At 27.6% G+C, this 17,818-nt stretch overlaps 1 protein-coding gene across 5 annotated transcripts in view; it reads left to right on the top strand.

Annotated features, from left to right (window-relative positions):
- The window catches only part of LOC121129728 (neurotrimin), a 170,558-nt gene that overhangs the window by 97,724 nt on the left and 55,016 nt on the right, over positions 1-17,818 (top strand). Inside the window, exon 1 of one of the 5 annotated variants that reach the window (XM_071893399.1) lies at positions 8,558-9,081. The exons of the other annotated variants lie outside the window; for them this stretch is intronic. The gene's annotated coding sequence lies outside the window, so the exon portion shown is untranslated. Of the gene's footprint in view, positions 1-8,557; positions 9,082-17,818 lie in introns of those variants that run through there. 5 annotated transcript variants of the gene reach the window in all.

Raw genomic sequence — 17,818 nt, 5'->3', positions numbered from 1 at the left:
CTCCGCTTTTAGTCTCATTTCTAATAAGCTAACTCATCTCACATTTCACTAGATTGGATATCCGAAATATGCATAGATTATAATTACCCATTAATTAGGTGTAAAAAAATGTTTAAAAATATGGTTATTATTAGAGTCAACTCATAGATTTTGAGGGCATATATGACACATATTTATTTATTTATCAAATATAAAAAATCGTCATTTTAATTTCTGTATCTCATTTTTATATTTTGAAAAGAAATAATAATTAATTATCGTCTGTTTGATTTTCTAAGAACAAACAAACTTATTTTGGCATAATTTAATTGAATGACTAATATATTACAATAAAATAAACTTGGAAAATTCAATTTAAACCAATTACTTACCCCAAAAAATTGATTTTCTTGTCACCGTTGTGTAAATATATATTTTGTTTAATTTCAAATACATACTTCAAACACTAATAGTATATAGAATCGATTTTATTAAATGAAGTTGAGTTTTGAATTGAATTGACAACACTTTTGTACTAGTATTTATGATAAAAGTTTTAAACTTTGTTATAACTAATAAATTTCTTAGTCTTACATTATTTTCAAGTTAATTAAACGCCTTTTTTTTTTGTTTGGAATTGATAAATAATTATAATTCAGAATATAAAATTTTATTGCTCTCAATTCAAGAAGTATATTTCTGTATCATTTTTTTTTAGAATGGCATTTCAATCAAAACTTTTTTTTAAAAAGACAATTCACTACCACATAAATGTACTTATAAATTAAACATGTGTCGATCCTATTGAATTATATTTTATTACTCCTCAGGGCTGTACTCTTATATTTCTCGGATGAGTTGAATGTAAAAGCAAGCAAAGTTTATTTGGCAAGATACGCATCTTTATATTTAGAGTTATCTACGTATCCTTGGGATTAGAAACAAAGCCAAGTCATTTTGTCTATTTACAATTTATTTTAAATGTAGTATGTATTTACACATTTATATAATTAATAACTCAAAATCTCCCAGTCTAACACTTGCACATTAAATAAAATAAAATGCTAGGAATTCAAAATATATTTGGAACCCACTAACCACCAAACAGTAAGCCTTTCATTCATGAACATCCTTTTCGATAACATGGTGAGTGAACTGAGAAAGAAATGAACCCCAAAATTTTCACATTTATAATAACATGATAAACGATTTTCACAGTTATATCATTAAAACTTTATAAATATTTTATTCATTACTCCATCTGTTTTGCAGTCATTAATACCAAATAGAATGCTAAAAATAATGACATATAAAAAATAAATAATTGGAAATAATCTTAACAACTTAAACTTTGGCTTTAAGAAGATATAATTTGTCACTCATATAGTAAAAATATTAAATTTTTGTAGTTGTGGTTAGTAAGGCGTACAACGGTAGCTACGGAATTAACCCTACACCTGTGAAATTACATGTGTAATTATTCCAAAATTTGCTTATTTCTTGCAGTTTTTTGACGAGACAATTGGTATACAAACCTAGAAAAATATTCACAAATTTTTTTTATTATATTCTGAGATCCATTGATTACATACGAGGTGTATGAAAAAAGTAAGATGACTTTTTAAATCGATTAGTTTATTTTAACACACTCACCACGAATATAATATTACTGTTTCAGCTGTCAAATATATTTAATTGGTTTGTGAGGGGTATAAAGATTATAAGTATTTTGCGTGTTGGCGAGTTTTCGAAATAAAAAAACAGTGATAAAAGAATTAGCATCAAATTGGGTATAAAAACTAAAATAAAATGCTCCAAAACAATTGAAATTTTGAAAGTTCCAAATTGGTACCTCGGGTCCTATATTCACTTGGACTGAAGAAACCTATCAAAGGATGGAGATTTGTAACTATTCAGGGGATAAAGACTGCATCACAGGAATATACCCAAAAGAGCTTATAAGAAGTGATTCGAGAACTGGAGAAAGCGTTAGCAACATTGTATTTTTAACTGAGTTGGATTACTTTGAAGGGGACACCATAAATATTTATGAATAAATAAATATTTTTCTTTACTTTCCCATTATTGTATATACAATTGGGATTCCTAAAGATTTAGAGTCAAATAATGGTTAAACTACTCAAATCAAGGACTTAAATTTCATCTATACAATATGATACGTACGCCATTATAGGAATAGCGTGAGAGTTCCTAAACCTTTATTTTATGTTTTGAAAGTTAAAACATCATTAATTTTGTTTATATTTCCTTCTGTAATGTGCAAAATTTCACTGCATTGTGACAAAAAGAAACTGCAGTCTTTGTATGTTATTTTCTTCGTAAACAAGGTAATTTATAAATATATTTCTATACATAGGCAACATTTTGTAGACGTCAAAAAAATTTCTTCATTTTCAGATACTTATTTAATACATCCTCCATTTGATATAATTCGATTGACTTTTTGGTGTAAAGTAAATAATTTGTCACCAAATAATAGTACAAATATTTCAACTTACGTTAAAATACCAAAATCCTATTTAAAAATCTAAAAAAAGATAAAAACATCATTCAACAACAAAAAAAATATGCTAAAATTTAATTCCAACACTACTTGATAAGCTAATTAGAAATCTATAATTAGCTATTTGGTATAAAATTTGGTTTTCGAAAATTTTCTATTTGGAATTTTTGGAAAAAAAACTTTTGAGCTGCTTTTTAGTATGAAAAAAATAAATCGATAATCCACTTCAAAATTCCAATATATAAAATTTCAAATTTCATATTAATATTTGATTATATTTCTTACCTTTCAGTACTAAATATCGATAAATTTATGCTTAAAAAAATAATTCAATTAATATTGTAGCTTAACAAGAACTTTGTAAACGCAATACTCCAATGTAAATAAAATCTTAATTATTTATGCTTTAAATAATTCCCTTTGTCATAAAAACAATTAAAAACCCAAGACGTCATTTTTTTTCAAACAAAAACCTTAAATCATAGTTGATTGTTAACCTATAAATTACATATCAAGTATAAGCACCTATTGAAAATGAGCATAAAATAATGCCAAAATAAACTAAGTTTTTATATCAGCAATAATTGACATAAAAACTAACAAGAGCTCTCCTGAGTAAGGCAATTTTAACACAATACTAAGTAAGGGATGATAAAGATTTGAACTTATATAATATAGTCCACCTCTACAAGTTTATAGGACACCTAAGGTTTAAGAAGATAAAGTATGTGATATGACTACTACAGAGGACAAATGAATAATTTATCAACAAATAATAGGACTAATATTTTAACTTACAAAAAATACCAAGATCTATATCTAAATATATATGTATAGACCCTGTAAGTATGATAGTCAGTTACTTAAAGTGAAAGTACATATAGTAAGAACGATATTGAATTAAGTAAAACCTTTCATGTTGCTATAACTAAATTTATTCACTACATAATTCAGAAATACAAAATATACAGTTATATATGTGTGTTTAGTTAGATAGATAGAAATGGATACATGCATATGTACATTAATATGGATTAAAAAACTTTTCATTTAAAAAGAAAAGATATGAAACGTAGTGTTGGATTTTTTTTTAAAGGAAAAATTTACATATCTTCTTAATATAATTAAAATGATTAAAAATGTATGGATATGGGGTATCAGCTCAGTTGTTCCTTCTATGTATGTGTTGCGTCAACATAAGAACAATCTTGACCACATATCAAGAAAAGAAGAAAATCAAAATTTATTTCTTTACGTCATACGAGAATATATACAGTCCAATATTTCGAAGACATATATCAGTAAACAATAGGCTTAGTATTCAAATTTGAAGTACAGATACCCAGTAATTGCAGCTAGAGTTTATAAGCTATATTCAATTTCAGAAACTTATATTGACTCCGATATGGGCCGTTTCAAATAAAACGAATCAATTTATCAATATTTTATTTTGACAATCAATTTTGATTATTTGAAGTAAAATTTGGGGCACTTCTAATGTGTAAATAAGAATGGTTTTTTTATAAAAAGTGGACAATAATTTGTTAAGAATACAAAAACATTCCATAGTGAATTTTGGGATCACACTAGCTTTCGTTTTTTTGGATACTTAATGTATATCAGACTTCCTCACAAATGGGAAGCTGATTTATAAAAGTGTACAATTAAAAATATTCTTTATTTAAAGCCTTTTTATTTAGATTAAAATGTGAATGCTTTTGCTTCAAACCCTCAGGAGAGAAGAACGTAATCCCAATTTCAGTCCTATTGTGATATATATACACTTTCTTAAGGCTCTATTTTCTTATAACAGCAGAGGTGGGTTTTTTTAGTTACTAATCGGCAAATAAGTGGATTAATGACTAGCGGAATTAAAAAAAGGCTACTCTGAATTATTTTTTTTAGTGATGTCCAAATGAAAATTTAGTACAAATCAAATATCATTATTGCTTACTTTGCGAGAAAAAAATATATTTATAGCTAACATGGATTGTTCTGTAAGGACAAACACATAAAACTCCAAAAATATCAAACGATTTTATACGTCCATCAATAATTTAAGTCAGATAAAAATAGTTGTGATAGTATTTACTTACAGAATACCTATGCACATTATAATATTCTATTGCTATCACGAAACCATTATTTTTATTGATAGGTCAAAGGTATTTATCTTAGTTACTTTGAGCTAAAACTAGTCAGAAAGACTTCATATTTTAATATAAAGCTTCTCTCAGTAACTTTACTACCCAAGGAGTAAACAATAAATAGACAAATATTTCACGCTTTTGCCTCTATCTAGCCAGTTGTATCCCGGAGTGCATGTATATAAAAAAAAACAGGCCGCTTCCCAAAACAGAATGTTCCCATTTTTGCAGAATTTGTTACAGATTTATTAGTGTCTGCGAAATTACTTTAGCAAACCAGTGAAACTAATTAAGAAGTAATGAAAGATAACTAATAAAATTACTCAAACTTTCATTAAATATTGAATTGTAAATGTCCAGATTTCAATGGAATACCGGGTAATAAATCTACTTAGTGAATGGATACAAATTTGATGGACATTAAGATTTGTATTTTTATTTATTAGTCTCATTTTGACATCCAATAATTGACTATTTTCCTTTGTATTATTGGAAAAAATGGTTAAATGCTTTATTAGTCAGTTTTTTAGCCTCCAAAATGACAGCCATCTACAATGATGGCAGAGTGTGAAAACGTTCTATTAATTTGCTAAACGTACTACTATCGATCATAAAAATATACAGGACAATAATCATAAATTTATATAAAAATTCAAAAGTAAAATTTTAGAGTGCTTAAAACTTTTCAATTTTAAAAATAGAAACATAAAAAATAACATAGTTATATAAATCAACTTCATCATAGTTTTCTCTGACTAAAATAAATACATTATATCTACATATATTTATTTTTTAAAGTAGCCTCTCCAAAAGAGTTTAAATATTTGTACTGATATATATGCATTAAAAAATAGTTGAAAAGCACTCAAACGTTGAAAAAATTAGATTTTAATGTTAGCCATGATGGAATTTATAAAAAAACGTGTTATATATATACATATGTGCATAAGTGCAAATGTTTGTACAAACGACATTTATGCATTCACAATACTTTATTAAACAAATTTTTAATGAAAATCTATAAAAAAATACATATTCAAAGCAATGTTTTTTACAATAGAAAATACTTATTAATAAACAATATATATACACGTAGATAATCATAGCATTGGTTGGGTTTAACATTTTAACTTATTCAGTATAAGAGATGCTCAATGAAGAAGTAATACAAGAGTCGTTTGAAAAGTCACTGCAACGTCCGAGAGGGGGCACTACTGGTGTGGATGGAGTTTATGTTTAGCTAATAGCATCTCTTGGAAGAACACACAACAACTTTCAAGCAGATTGATCTACTTCTTTCTGATATTTTAGCTCAATAAAATAAGTAAATGATGAATGCCTTTTCAAGGAGTATTTATCAATAATTAGAATTTATTTTTAGTCATCTAAATATGTTTATCAGATTCTTAAAATATCTTCAATGAGTTTTTCAATACTAATTCAAAGCTATGAAGCCAATCAATGGAAAAAGTAACAAGCTTTCTTACAATTAACTGCTGGAAGTATATCCCTCATATTGTTTTACAATATAAATCACTGAAATAAAATCCTTAGAGGAAACAATTTTACGATTAATTAAGGTTTAGTTGTAAATGTTCACCCTTAAAGTACTTCTTTTAATTAAATTTCCACAAGGCGATTTTATAAAATATTTTTTATACTTAAAATACAAAAACTGTCTTTAAAAAATACAAAAGTATTCAAATATTATGTCATAGTAGGCCGTTTAATAAAATTTAAAATCGAGTTTCAAACAAAAATTGAAAGAAAATAATATAATATAATTCATATACCGGAAACTTAACTATAATTTATGAGCAAAATACCTATAGAGTGCAGGTATTAGTAAATCATAGCTTTCGTAATTTAATCATGCTACTGAAAGTTTTGAATCCTTTCTCTGTAGATATGTTATATAATTTAAATTTAGGAGTATAACAATTAATATAAAAATGTTACATATCTATACTTTACATTTAAATGCTAATAGTCTCTACTTCAAAATACACTTATTTTTAACATGTAAGATTTTATTAAAGAAGTGTTACCATGGATATATAAAACTTTTATATATAAGAAGATAAATTTGTCAAAGTATTTTCCACTAGAGTATGAAATGGAAAGGAAAAATGATTAGGGCTATTTCTTGATGAATAAAGTTCCTCATTCCTGAAGGGTTCTCTTAAATCACGCTCTATATAACGCTATATTATTTTTCTTCCTTTTTAGTAATTTACATTATTATTTTCACTTATATATTCAGCACATCTCCTTGAAGCAATATTAATAAGGAGTCAAGTATTTTCTGTTGTCAAAAAAGAAAGAAAACAATTTTGATGGTAGGAAATATGTATATATTAGTGTTGAAAGAAAGCCCACGAACGCATTTTCTTTCCGTTTGGTCTTAACTGATTTTTAGACCGATTAATATCGATATCTCGCTCCTTACCCCGATATTATACTGTAGAAATAACTATAAGCGTTTTGTACTAGTTTGGTCCTAATCTATGGTTGTATTTTCTTCTCTATCCTGATTTCAAAACCTCAATATAACTAATTATTATCAAATTTGTTTTAATATATATTTTTGGTTTAATCTGAAGTTGTTTTTTAGACCGATTTCGTACAAAATTTCGGTTTAGACATTGTTTAGACCAAAGAGTGAAATTCAATCATTGTTTAAAATTTTGAATGATTTGTCCGGTCTCAATCTATGCACTATTTTTTTTATCTCAAATTATGGGCCAATTCCCTCACAATTCGGATTTATGAGGGGTACAAATTGAATTTATTCAACACATTTAACATCATATGATGTCGTTGTAGGTGTATATTCAAAATTTAAAACACACACGGTATCATCTACAATTATCTATAGAATTGGCCATGATCCAAATTTATAATGAGACTAATTATGAACCATATTTTTCTATGGGACGGATCTAGACTGGATTCTTCTTTGAAACAGGTCCAAACCGAACTTTATTAAAGAAATAAATGAGTTGGATGTACAAGACAAAGACCGGATAAGGACTTTAAAACTGTAACCAATATTAGTATATGGCCTACCTTAAGCTCTCAAAACTTTAATCCCCACGAATGCACGACAAGTTTTTATGCACTTTAAAGGTGAACTGGACGGAGAAGAAACAAAACCAAAATGAAAACATAGAAAAGAAAATTTATTTCTTAATACTATGGGATTAAGTGTCCTGTTTAGTATGTTAAATATATATTTATTTGTAATAGTAAGAATATTAATATTGTTAAGCCTTGAAATAATTTATTTTGCAAAAAAACAAAACAATTTTTTAAATAAATTTGGGATTTATATACATAGGGGTATCAAAAGTAACGAAGTAAAACAAGAGAGAAATGGGGTTCATAGCTCTTTAGTAAAAAAACATCTTTTCAAGGGGTATCAAAAGTTTAAGGGACTTTTACTTTAGAATAACAAGATCAAAATTTAATATATATTTTCTTAAAAAGTTAGCTGTGTAAAAAGTAATAATTTAGTTATCAAATAAATAATCAATCGCAGAAGGCCCTCAAAGTATTTTCTTAAATGATAAAACATACAATCATTAAAAATATAAGATTTGGTGACCTTGCAATAGTTTGCCAGATTAGGTATCCTACTATAATCCGTCCTGAACGTGTTCTCTGCAGTGTTCAAAATTCCTTCGTCCAGATTTTCATTTTTTTGTCCATCCAATCCTACACGTTTTTGGCTGTATGAGCAGGAACCCTGTCCTGTTGAAAGCAGTAATTGGCTATATTTGATTACTTTTATGATCTTGCAAACATGTGGAATCACTTTTGTTTCTAAAATCATCAAATAATCCTTGCTAGTTAATCTGTATAATGTCGAGCATCATTACTGAGGCTGGATATTTGCTGGTAGACACATCAAGGAAAGTGTGGTTCAATTATCCAAAATATTCTACCTAATCAATTCGTCTTATGTACACGGAATCCACTGTATATGATTTTCGTCTGAAAAGAACAAAATTCGGTTTCCATGATACCTCAGGCCATAGCAAAAGCTTTTTTCACTGATCGAATCGTAATTATTGTTGTTGTTAAGTGACTAAGGGTCCTTCCATATGTCGGAGATACATGCCACCAGCTTTTTAACGCCATTAAAAACTGTAGAATGACTCACCGACCGCTTCTTCGGCAAGTCTGTCATCCTTATCGTCAAATTTAAAAATAAACACACTTTTTTCCGTTTCAGGCTTTAACTTTAATGGCCTTCCGCTTCTATTATGAACATTTATGTCTTTACCATTGTGGACCTTAACCTACCCTCCAGATGGTGGTTCTGCAGACATTCAGTATCTTTACAATATCAGAATTGCTAAATCCGGAGCGGACAAAACGAGTAACTTCTTGACTCTTTTGATACTTGGTAAATAAGGCGTTCAAAAGGTAAACGATAAGCTGTTCTTTTTTGTTAACTCAACTTTTGCATAAAGTTTACCAAAACCTCTCAAAAAAAATTAAATTCATGTTCTTAAACTTTTTGACTTTTTGCCCGTGTATGCTACATGTTTATAATTGTTTGCGTTTTTTTAATGTTATAACTTTGTTAAAATTTTTTTTTGGGTTTTCTTTTGATTTAGGCCAAGGGACGCTTTTCATAATATACTTTGACAGCGCACCCTGGCGATGAATTTTAATTTTAATTCTTTTTTTACTATATACTTTATCTGTTTATTACAACAAAGTATTGAGTTTTTTTGTTGTTGTAGTTTTAAAGTAGAAGTTTCAAACTTTTGACGCCTGATGAACAAAAAAGTGCAGAAGAAAAATGAGCAATGTTTCTTTTTTCTCTGACTTGATTGCTCTTATTACACCCATGTATCAAAATTGCAAAATTACAAAATCCTTTGTTATTTTTTGCAAAAAAGGCTATTTTCAGACTTCTTCATATTAATACTCTTGCTATTGTTTATAAGTTTATATATTACATAGTGAAAAAAGGACACTTAATCCCATTGTATTAAGAAATGGATTTTCTTTTTTATGTATTCTGCTTGGTTTCGTTTCTTCTCCCTGCAATTCACCTTTAAATCGCATAAAAACTTGTGATGTATTCGAGAGGATTAGAGTTTTGAGAGCCTAAGATAGGACAATACATATATATATATATATTCTTGGGTTATAGTTATAAAGTCTTTATCTGGTATTTCTCCGTAATTATGTTTAGTGAATCAAACGCATTCGTTCCTTTATAGAAGTTCAGTTTGGACCAGTTTCAAAGAAAAACTCGGTCTGGATTGTTCTCATTTTAAGTTTGTGGCAAGACCGATTCTAATGATAATTACTCATGATAGAGTGTTTATTTGAAATTGTGAGCATTGATCAACAATTGATGTTAACTGTGTTGCACGAAATATCGATTCAAATTACCCTAGAAAAAAATCACTTAAGACCGAACCGAAATTCGGTCTTATACCTTCTTTCAACACTAATATATACATTCTAACGATCATCTAAAAAAAATATTTCTTTTCTCGCAAAAGAAAATAATTGACTTTGTGGAAATAATAAAGTAAATACCTAAAAAGAAAGATTAATCATATAATGTTATTTAAAATGTGATTTAAGAGACTGTTCAATAATGAAAAACTTCATTCATCAAGAAGTAACCTTAATCATTTTTCCATTCCGTTTCATATTGCAGTGAATAATACTTTGATAAATTTATCTTCATAAATATAATAGTTTTATGTAGCTATGGCGACACTTATTTTATCTAAATCATAATTATTATAAAAATATAAATACAAGTATTGTTAAGTAGAGAATTGTAGCAGTTTCATTCAAAGCATTGTTTCTCAAATTGATATTATACTAATACTTACATTAACTTGTAGTGGAATGTCTAAATTACGAAAAACGTGATCATAAACAACTGAACTTTATAGATATTTTCGGTTAGAAATAATGATTAAGTTTCTATAAAATAACAATTATTTTATTTTTGTTTTCGTTGAACTCCATTTTAAATGTTAATAGACGCCCTACAAATCAATAATATCTGATTACTTTTGTATTTTGTTCAAGACTCTTTTTGTATTTTCAGTATAAAAATATTTCATTAAATCGCCTTGTGGAAATAAAATTAAAAGAAGTACCATAAAGGTGAACATTTATAATTAAAGCTTAATTAACCATAGAATTGTTTCCTCTTAGGATTTTATTTCAATAATTTATTTTGTGAAACAATATAAGGGACATACTTACAGCGTTAAATGTAACAAGAATTATTAGCTATTGATTGCCTTCATTCGTATCGAAAAATTTATTTCAAATAATCTAAGAATTTGATAAAATATTACAAATGATTAAAAATAAATCTTAATAACCAATAAATACTTCAGGAAGAGATATACATTTTTTTAAACAATATTAGTGTTCTAAATATATCATCACATTTTGCTTCAGTAGGTAGATTAGGACCCCCAATTTGTAACAGCAAATCTTAATTACGAAAAACATAACTTTTAATTAATCAAAAAATCTTAATAATATGTTTATGATAAAGCAATTCTTTCTCAAGATTCTTTATTTCTACTATAATAGTCATATCAATAATTGTTTTTCTCTTACATTTTGAGATGGATACAATCATTTTTACATTAATTTTTTTTTTTTTTGGGAAATTTTAACTGATTTCTGTTAGAAATAATTTATCTAATCCTGTGAGTGGATGGTAAATAAAATATGATTTTAATAACTTTAATTCTGTTAAAACAAATATCTATATTTTATAAATTCCTATATAAAATAATACAATAAATTTATTATAATAATTTTTAAAACCTAAAATAGATGCAAATTATATAATAAATCTTTTGAAAATACATCAATACTAAATAAATTTTATAAGCTAATTTATAATTTGTTATTATTCATGATAAGGTTTGAACAAAATACGGTCAGTTTTCTCCTGGTCAGTTTTCCACGCACGGATTAATATGTATGTTGACTTATACCCTTTGCCATAGCTCACACTCAATTCTGAACACTACAGATTTTAAGCTACCAACACCTTGTTCTCCGACCAATTCTATAGAGGGATTCCTTTCTGAGCTACGCACGCTTGTTGATAAACTTTTTCTAAATTCTAAAGTAGAATTTATTAGTTTATCTTTTATAAAATGTAATTATTTTCGTTTTTAATATAACGCGCCGAATCCATTGCCAAGTTATTCCTTTGCTCATGTTTCTACTCAGTCCTAAGATACACTCAAAATGACTTTACGTCGTACATTTGATTATACAGATACAATTAGTTTTATTTATATAGATGTATATCTTTATTAATAGTAATTCTATATAAATATTAAAATAAATCTGTCAAAGTTGTGTTCGAGTGAAGACATACATAACTATATTTACTTGAAGGAAGAGGATGCCTTGAATGAGATTGACTTACAGTTTGAATGTGAAGGAGTGTGCCTTTCAAAAATATATATTGTCATTCATGATATTTCTTTAAATAATAAATTTAATTATGTAACTAATTCTTGTTCTAGAATTCTTTTTTTTTTTTTTTTTTTTGAAGAAAGAACATGATTGTGCTCATGAGAAACGAGGAGAAACACTAAGGATTATTCATAAAAAATATCAAAAAATCATTGAAACCTGGCAAGAGAATATTAATTAATTAATCTATCGCCAGTATCAAGAACATGGATGTAAGAAGAAATACTTGATTTCGATACATATTTGTTATTAAATTATTGGATTCAATTTGTGGGGAAAAAATAAACATATCAATATATGTTCATTTAGTTTTGACTATTGCAAAATTTCAAGAAAAAATTTAATAAATACTTCTTATAAATTTTAAAATTTGTGATAGTTAAAGAAACAATGTGAATAAAAAAATGTATAGAAATCAAGTCAATATGATTATAAGCAAGACCGATATACATTTGTTCTAGCTTTCATGAGTCCCCATCCTGGAACAGCAGAAGTACTACGGACTTGTTACATATTGACAACCACTTCTTCCTTCATCTAATTCTCCCTCCTAAGAACGATATATAAGAGATCTACTCTTCCTTTTTCCTTGTTATATTTGGATTATATTATATTTGTTATATACTAGTAGTAAATGTATGATTCATACACTTTTTTCAACTTTATTCTTTTATCTTACCTTAAAAAAAAGAATATATTTGACACTGTCTCTAAAATGTAGTTAGTAGTAACATAAAAATAAAGTAGCCTCTCAAGCTGTCCCTAAAATGGGTGAATGTAATGCCTCGCACTCGTACTCACTGGTCTTGTTCTTATTCTCTTTGGCGTTATAGCAGGCATTGTCTTAGTAGATCAAGAATATTTCTTTTACAGATTTTCCACGTGTGAAGAGGGTGTTAAGTATATCGTTTTACTTCAAGAAAACTGTATAGTAAAATTCAATTTAAATATAAATTATGTATATGCTCGAGAAAAGAGCCTGATGAAACATTTCCATGTTGCAATTTTTCCCAGTCTTACTTGCATGTAATGTTAGTTACTCTTCAAAATTTTCAAACTATTATCTTAGATTGTAATAAAAATTATTCTTGGGATAAAGTGACCTTTATTTTTTGTTTACCAAATTTCAAAAAGTCGTATCTTCTAAATTAGAGGTTCAAGTTCAACAAACAAAGAATTTCTATAAAGTAAAAGTATGTGAAAAAACTTTTCTTGAGCTTATTTTTATATTTGCTTATTATATTGACTTAAAAATGAACTTTGTAGATCAAATTTTATCGATGACATGTTCGACTTAATTTATAACTTTAACTCTCATCGAAAAGATATGAAAATATGGAAACTATTTTCTTTTTCTTTTTGAAGATATACCAATTGAAGTAATTTATTGGGAAATAGCCTTTTTTTGGGCGATTTGAAATGGAATGTCCCAAATCAATATTTCTACCTTGTTTTTAGACAACTTTGTATATTGTTGTTTAAAGGTAGTCATGATATGTACAGTAAAACTACTTTATTTAATCACAGATTATTTATTTATGTTGTAACATAATTATTAGATTTATAAATACGTTTAGTAAGATATTGAGTAAAATATGGATCTGAATTGATAAAATACTAATTTGATTTTTGTACTTCCCTGTGGAGTGCTTTTTTTTTCTTGCCCTTTCTTTGTGGCATTTATTTAATTTCAAAATCCCTTAAAATTTATATAACGTATTAACGTTTGTTTATAAAAAATTTATAACATAAACTCAAATGGCATAAAGTTAAATACTCAATATTACACGAAAATAATGTTTAATAATATTTACTAATCCATTAGTGTCAATTTTTACCTGTATTCTGAGTGTTTATAAAATATAATGAGTTTTTGCGAAAGTAGAATGATCTTTTTATTGGTCGTACAATTAGAAAAAGTTAAAAAATCATCCATATCGAGTTAATTTCAGAACGTATTCTCAGTAAAACTTTAATTTGTATAAAAGCACGATTCAATATTTTTAACAATACCATAAAAAATGGTCAGTCGTTTCTAATATTTTGCGTCTTCGCGGGTCTCTATAAAAATTGGATCCCACTTCAAGAGTTCCATTAAGTTTTGTTTTTTTAATAACCATTTCTCTGCAGACGCGAATAAACAATTCTTCAGAGTATTTATACACCTACAAATGCCCCTTTTAACTTTCTGATGTTTTTGTAAGTCTATAAAAGGGTCCTGTTTTAAAGTATTACAAATTTTCTAAATAAGGACACCGCTACCATTGAAATCCTCATTGTGGATAGAACAATTGGGCACTGTACCCTATCCGCCCCCCACCGAAAAATAGAACAATAATGGTGTAAGTCAATTTGGCTAATAAAACTGCAACTTTCAGTGTTCATATTTAGTGTGTAAATACATTCAGTTTTTGCCATCATCCACTCCAAATATTTTACAAAGTTTATTTATAACTTCTTTAATGTCTTAACAAAAAAAAAACCTTTGCGAATACTGACTTGACTTTTTCAGAACCTTTACCAGTCCAGCACAAGGATCCTTTAAATACTTTCCTTTACGTTCCATACGAGAATTTCGTAAGTGAGCACGCCATAAAAGGCCTCTGCGCCAAAGTTGCGAGATCTTTTAAAGATTAACGGCAACTTCGTTGATCTTTAACATCAAAAGCGGAACATCTAGAAGCGGATGTTCTATTTTTGTGGAACATACATCGGTACTTCCTTTTAACTCTTCTTTTTTTTGTGCTCTTATCACCCCTGTGGTGAAAGTAGTCGAGACTGAGATCTGAAAACATTATAAGGATAGATTGAGTCCCTCCGACTGGATGGCGTCAATCTGAAAAACTATGTAGGAGGCTGTCAAGATAGAGTTTATGATAGCCAAAGTTCAGAGGATATGCAGCAAAATTCAACACTCAACCCGTTCTGCTGGGATTTGAAAACGAGTAAAGATTGGTTATAAAGCTTGACTCTTTTAAAAATGATGGATCCAGTGTTGACAAGCTATAGGGATCCATAGTTATTTCATCGTATCAAGGATAGAAAGAGGGAAAATATTATCTTTTATCTACATATATTAATTTCCTTTATACGTGTTTTTATTTTCTGTTGGTATAGTTATATAACATTTTGCTTGTCACGTAGAAGGGTGTGGGAGGATGATGAATTTGATTTAATATAAATATATAAATGACCCCTCCAAACACACAAAATATCAATTAATGAAAGGCCACCCTATTTACTGGAATTATAAAGTATTTTCAGCTATAAGTTTTTCTTTCTTTAAAATTTCAAAAAAGGAGTTCTCAACTTCCAAAATGCAGCGCAAAGTATCTGTATCAAAATGATTTACATGTAATAGATGGATTATCTTCGTAATAATATAGGTATTCCATGCTATTATTAATTATCCAGAATATTGTTTTTTTGTTTTATGAAGCATTTATTTAAGCCCAATTAAGGATACCAATTTAACGTTTGTCCTTGAATATGCTCCAACATTATGGTCGATTATGTATTTTTAACGTTTTATGCTATTTTTACCTAGACCTTTCAAAAATATCTGTGATCATGTATACTATTCATTCCAAGTTTGATTAAAATTCCCTATACTCTTAGTAAGCAACAAACAAACAAAGGCAGAAAAGTAATTCCGTTCTACTTCGTTGGTGGAGTTCATAAAACATTTACCTTTCTAGCTCCTTTTCCATCATTCAGGTTGACAAATATTAATAACTCAGAAACTATTTAAAGTAACATCCTAAATATGCTAAATTTTTTAGTTAAAGAGAAGTTGTAGAAAAAAGGGGTTATAAACAAAAGATCCTATTAGGATATATAAATATATATATATATATCTGGGTTGTTTTAACACTCCCAGGTAAGAAAAAGTGTATGCAATATTTGCTCCATTTTCAATCATGTGCGGAAAACTGCTGTAGAGAAAATTGACTCGGAGAAATATGCTATATAAAAAAATTGCCCGTATTTTATTTAAATTTTATGATGAATAATAACACATTATCAATTCGCTTAATATTATTTATGTCAAATATCTAAGGATGTTTGTTCGTTTCGTTCCCAAGGGAGTACATCCAAGTGTGAGTAATATTATACCATATAGGAGGGATGGGATAAATAACTTAGTGCCTCTTAAAGTATGGTTGAATATTGGATGAATTGACAGTAGTTTTTAAGATCCAGGGATACCGCCCAGTACTCCACGCAACCCAAGTGCTTAAAACTAATTTTTGTGATTAAAGGGATTTCTTGGAAGTATTGTATTAATTGCCTGTAGTTTTTAAGGGTACAACAAACATATATGTACAGATATTTGCTATAAATAATATTAAGCGAATTTAAAATGTGTTATTATTGGGTTTAGGATGTTGAAATTTCATGAATAATAATAACGGTGAGCGGAAGTTATGCCCTATGTAGTTTAGTCCAGGGAGGTTTTGCCATGGGAAGTTCTGCCTTGGAAAGTTTCGCCTTGTAGAAGTTTTGCTCTTATACATATGTAATAGCATAAATGTGTCTTCCACATATAATTTAGGGTTCAAAATTAGTCTTCCCCCACGCTTGAAGTAATTTTTTTTTTATTTATTTTTCATTCATTAGTGCAAAATGATCCCATTTGATTTATATTTATTACATTTTGAAATAGAAAATATTAAACATGAATGTAGCAATAATTGTACCAAGGATATTTCATTTTCTCACTAACCTCTTATTAAGAATTAAGAAATAGACCTGCTATAACTATGAAACCCTTAAGGGAGTATTAATTCTTGTCACCCTCTCCAGTAAAACTAGTTTATGAATTACTTCATGCAAATTGAAATGATATACCATAACTTCATAATTAATTATAAATGAATTTAAGAATTCTTTAAATAAATATAGTTTATTTAAATACATTTTAAAAGTTTCACATAATCTATAAAAATTTAAGATTGAACATTTCATGAATTTGTTTCATTCATTTGAATCCTCATTGTACTTATTTTAAATAATGAAAAAAAAATGGCTTTAGAAAGGTATTTCCTGCAAATTATGTACATGTGTTCATTTTTTATTCATAGATATAAGTACACAGTTAACTACGTATATGTAACAGAAAAAAAACCTTTTGGATTATATTTCATCTTAATAATTCAATACATATAATAAGAAATCAAATATATTTCTCTTTATTTGGGAGTATATCTCATTTTCTGATAAATTATTTATAAAGGAACTATTTACCAAGTAGTGGAAAAATATTGAGTCTAAAATGAACGAATTAAAGAATTATGTATAATTTTGTATACATGTTATATTTAAGCAATTTTATCAATATAGTTTAGTAGTAAAGGGTGACTCGGCGTTGCTCAGGCCAAGGAGCGAGTGGGAAATTAGTTTGACAAGGGTCAATATTATTTTTTCCATTCAGATGTGGCCTAGCATTTTAACACATGTGTTGTTATGAATTAAAAAAATAACTGTGGTATAAACTTCAAATAATATGACAACAAATATAAAAGAAAAAATTTGTCTCCAAAAAATAAAAAAAATACTCACAAAATCACATTTAGGTAAACTTTAATTTTGATGATGTAAATTTATATGTAAACGAGTATCCAAACATATTTCTAAAAAATAATTTTATTAAGGAATCCCATATTCCAGT

Source organism: Lepeophtheirus salmonis, chromosome 14, assembly GCF_016086655.4.
Source record: "Lepeophtheirus salmonis chromosome 14, UVic_Lsal_1.4, whole genome shotgun sequence".
In the NCBI taxonomy this organism is placed as follows: domain Eukaryota; kingdom Metazoa; phylum Arthropoda; class Copepoda; order Siphonostomatoida; family Caligidae; genus Lepeophtheirus; species Lepeophtheirus salmonis.
This window is presented reverse-complemented; position numbering and strand designations above follow the sequence as displayed.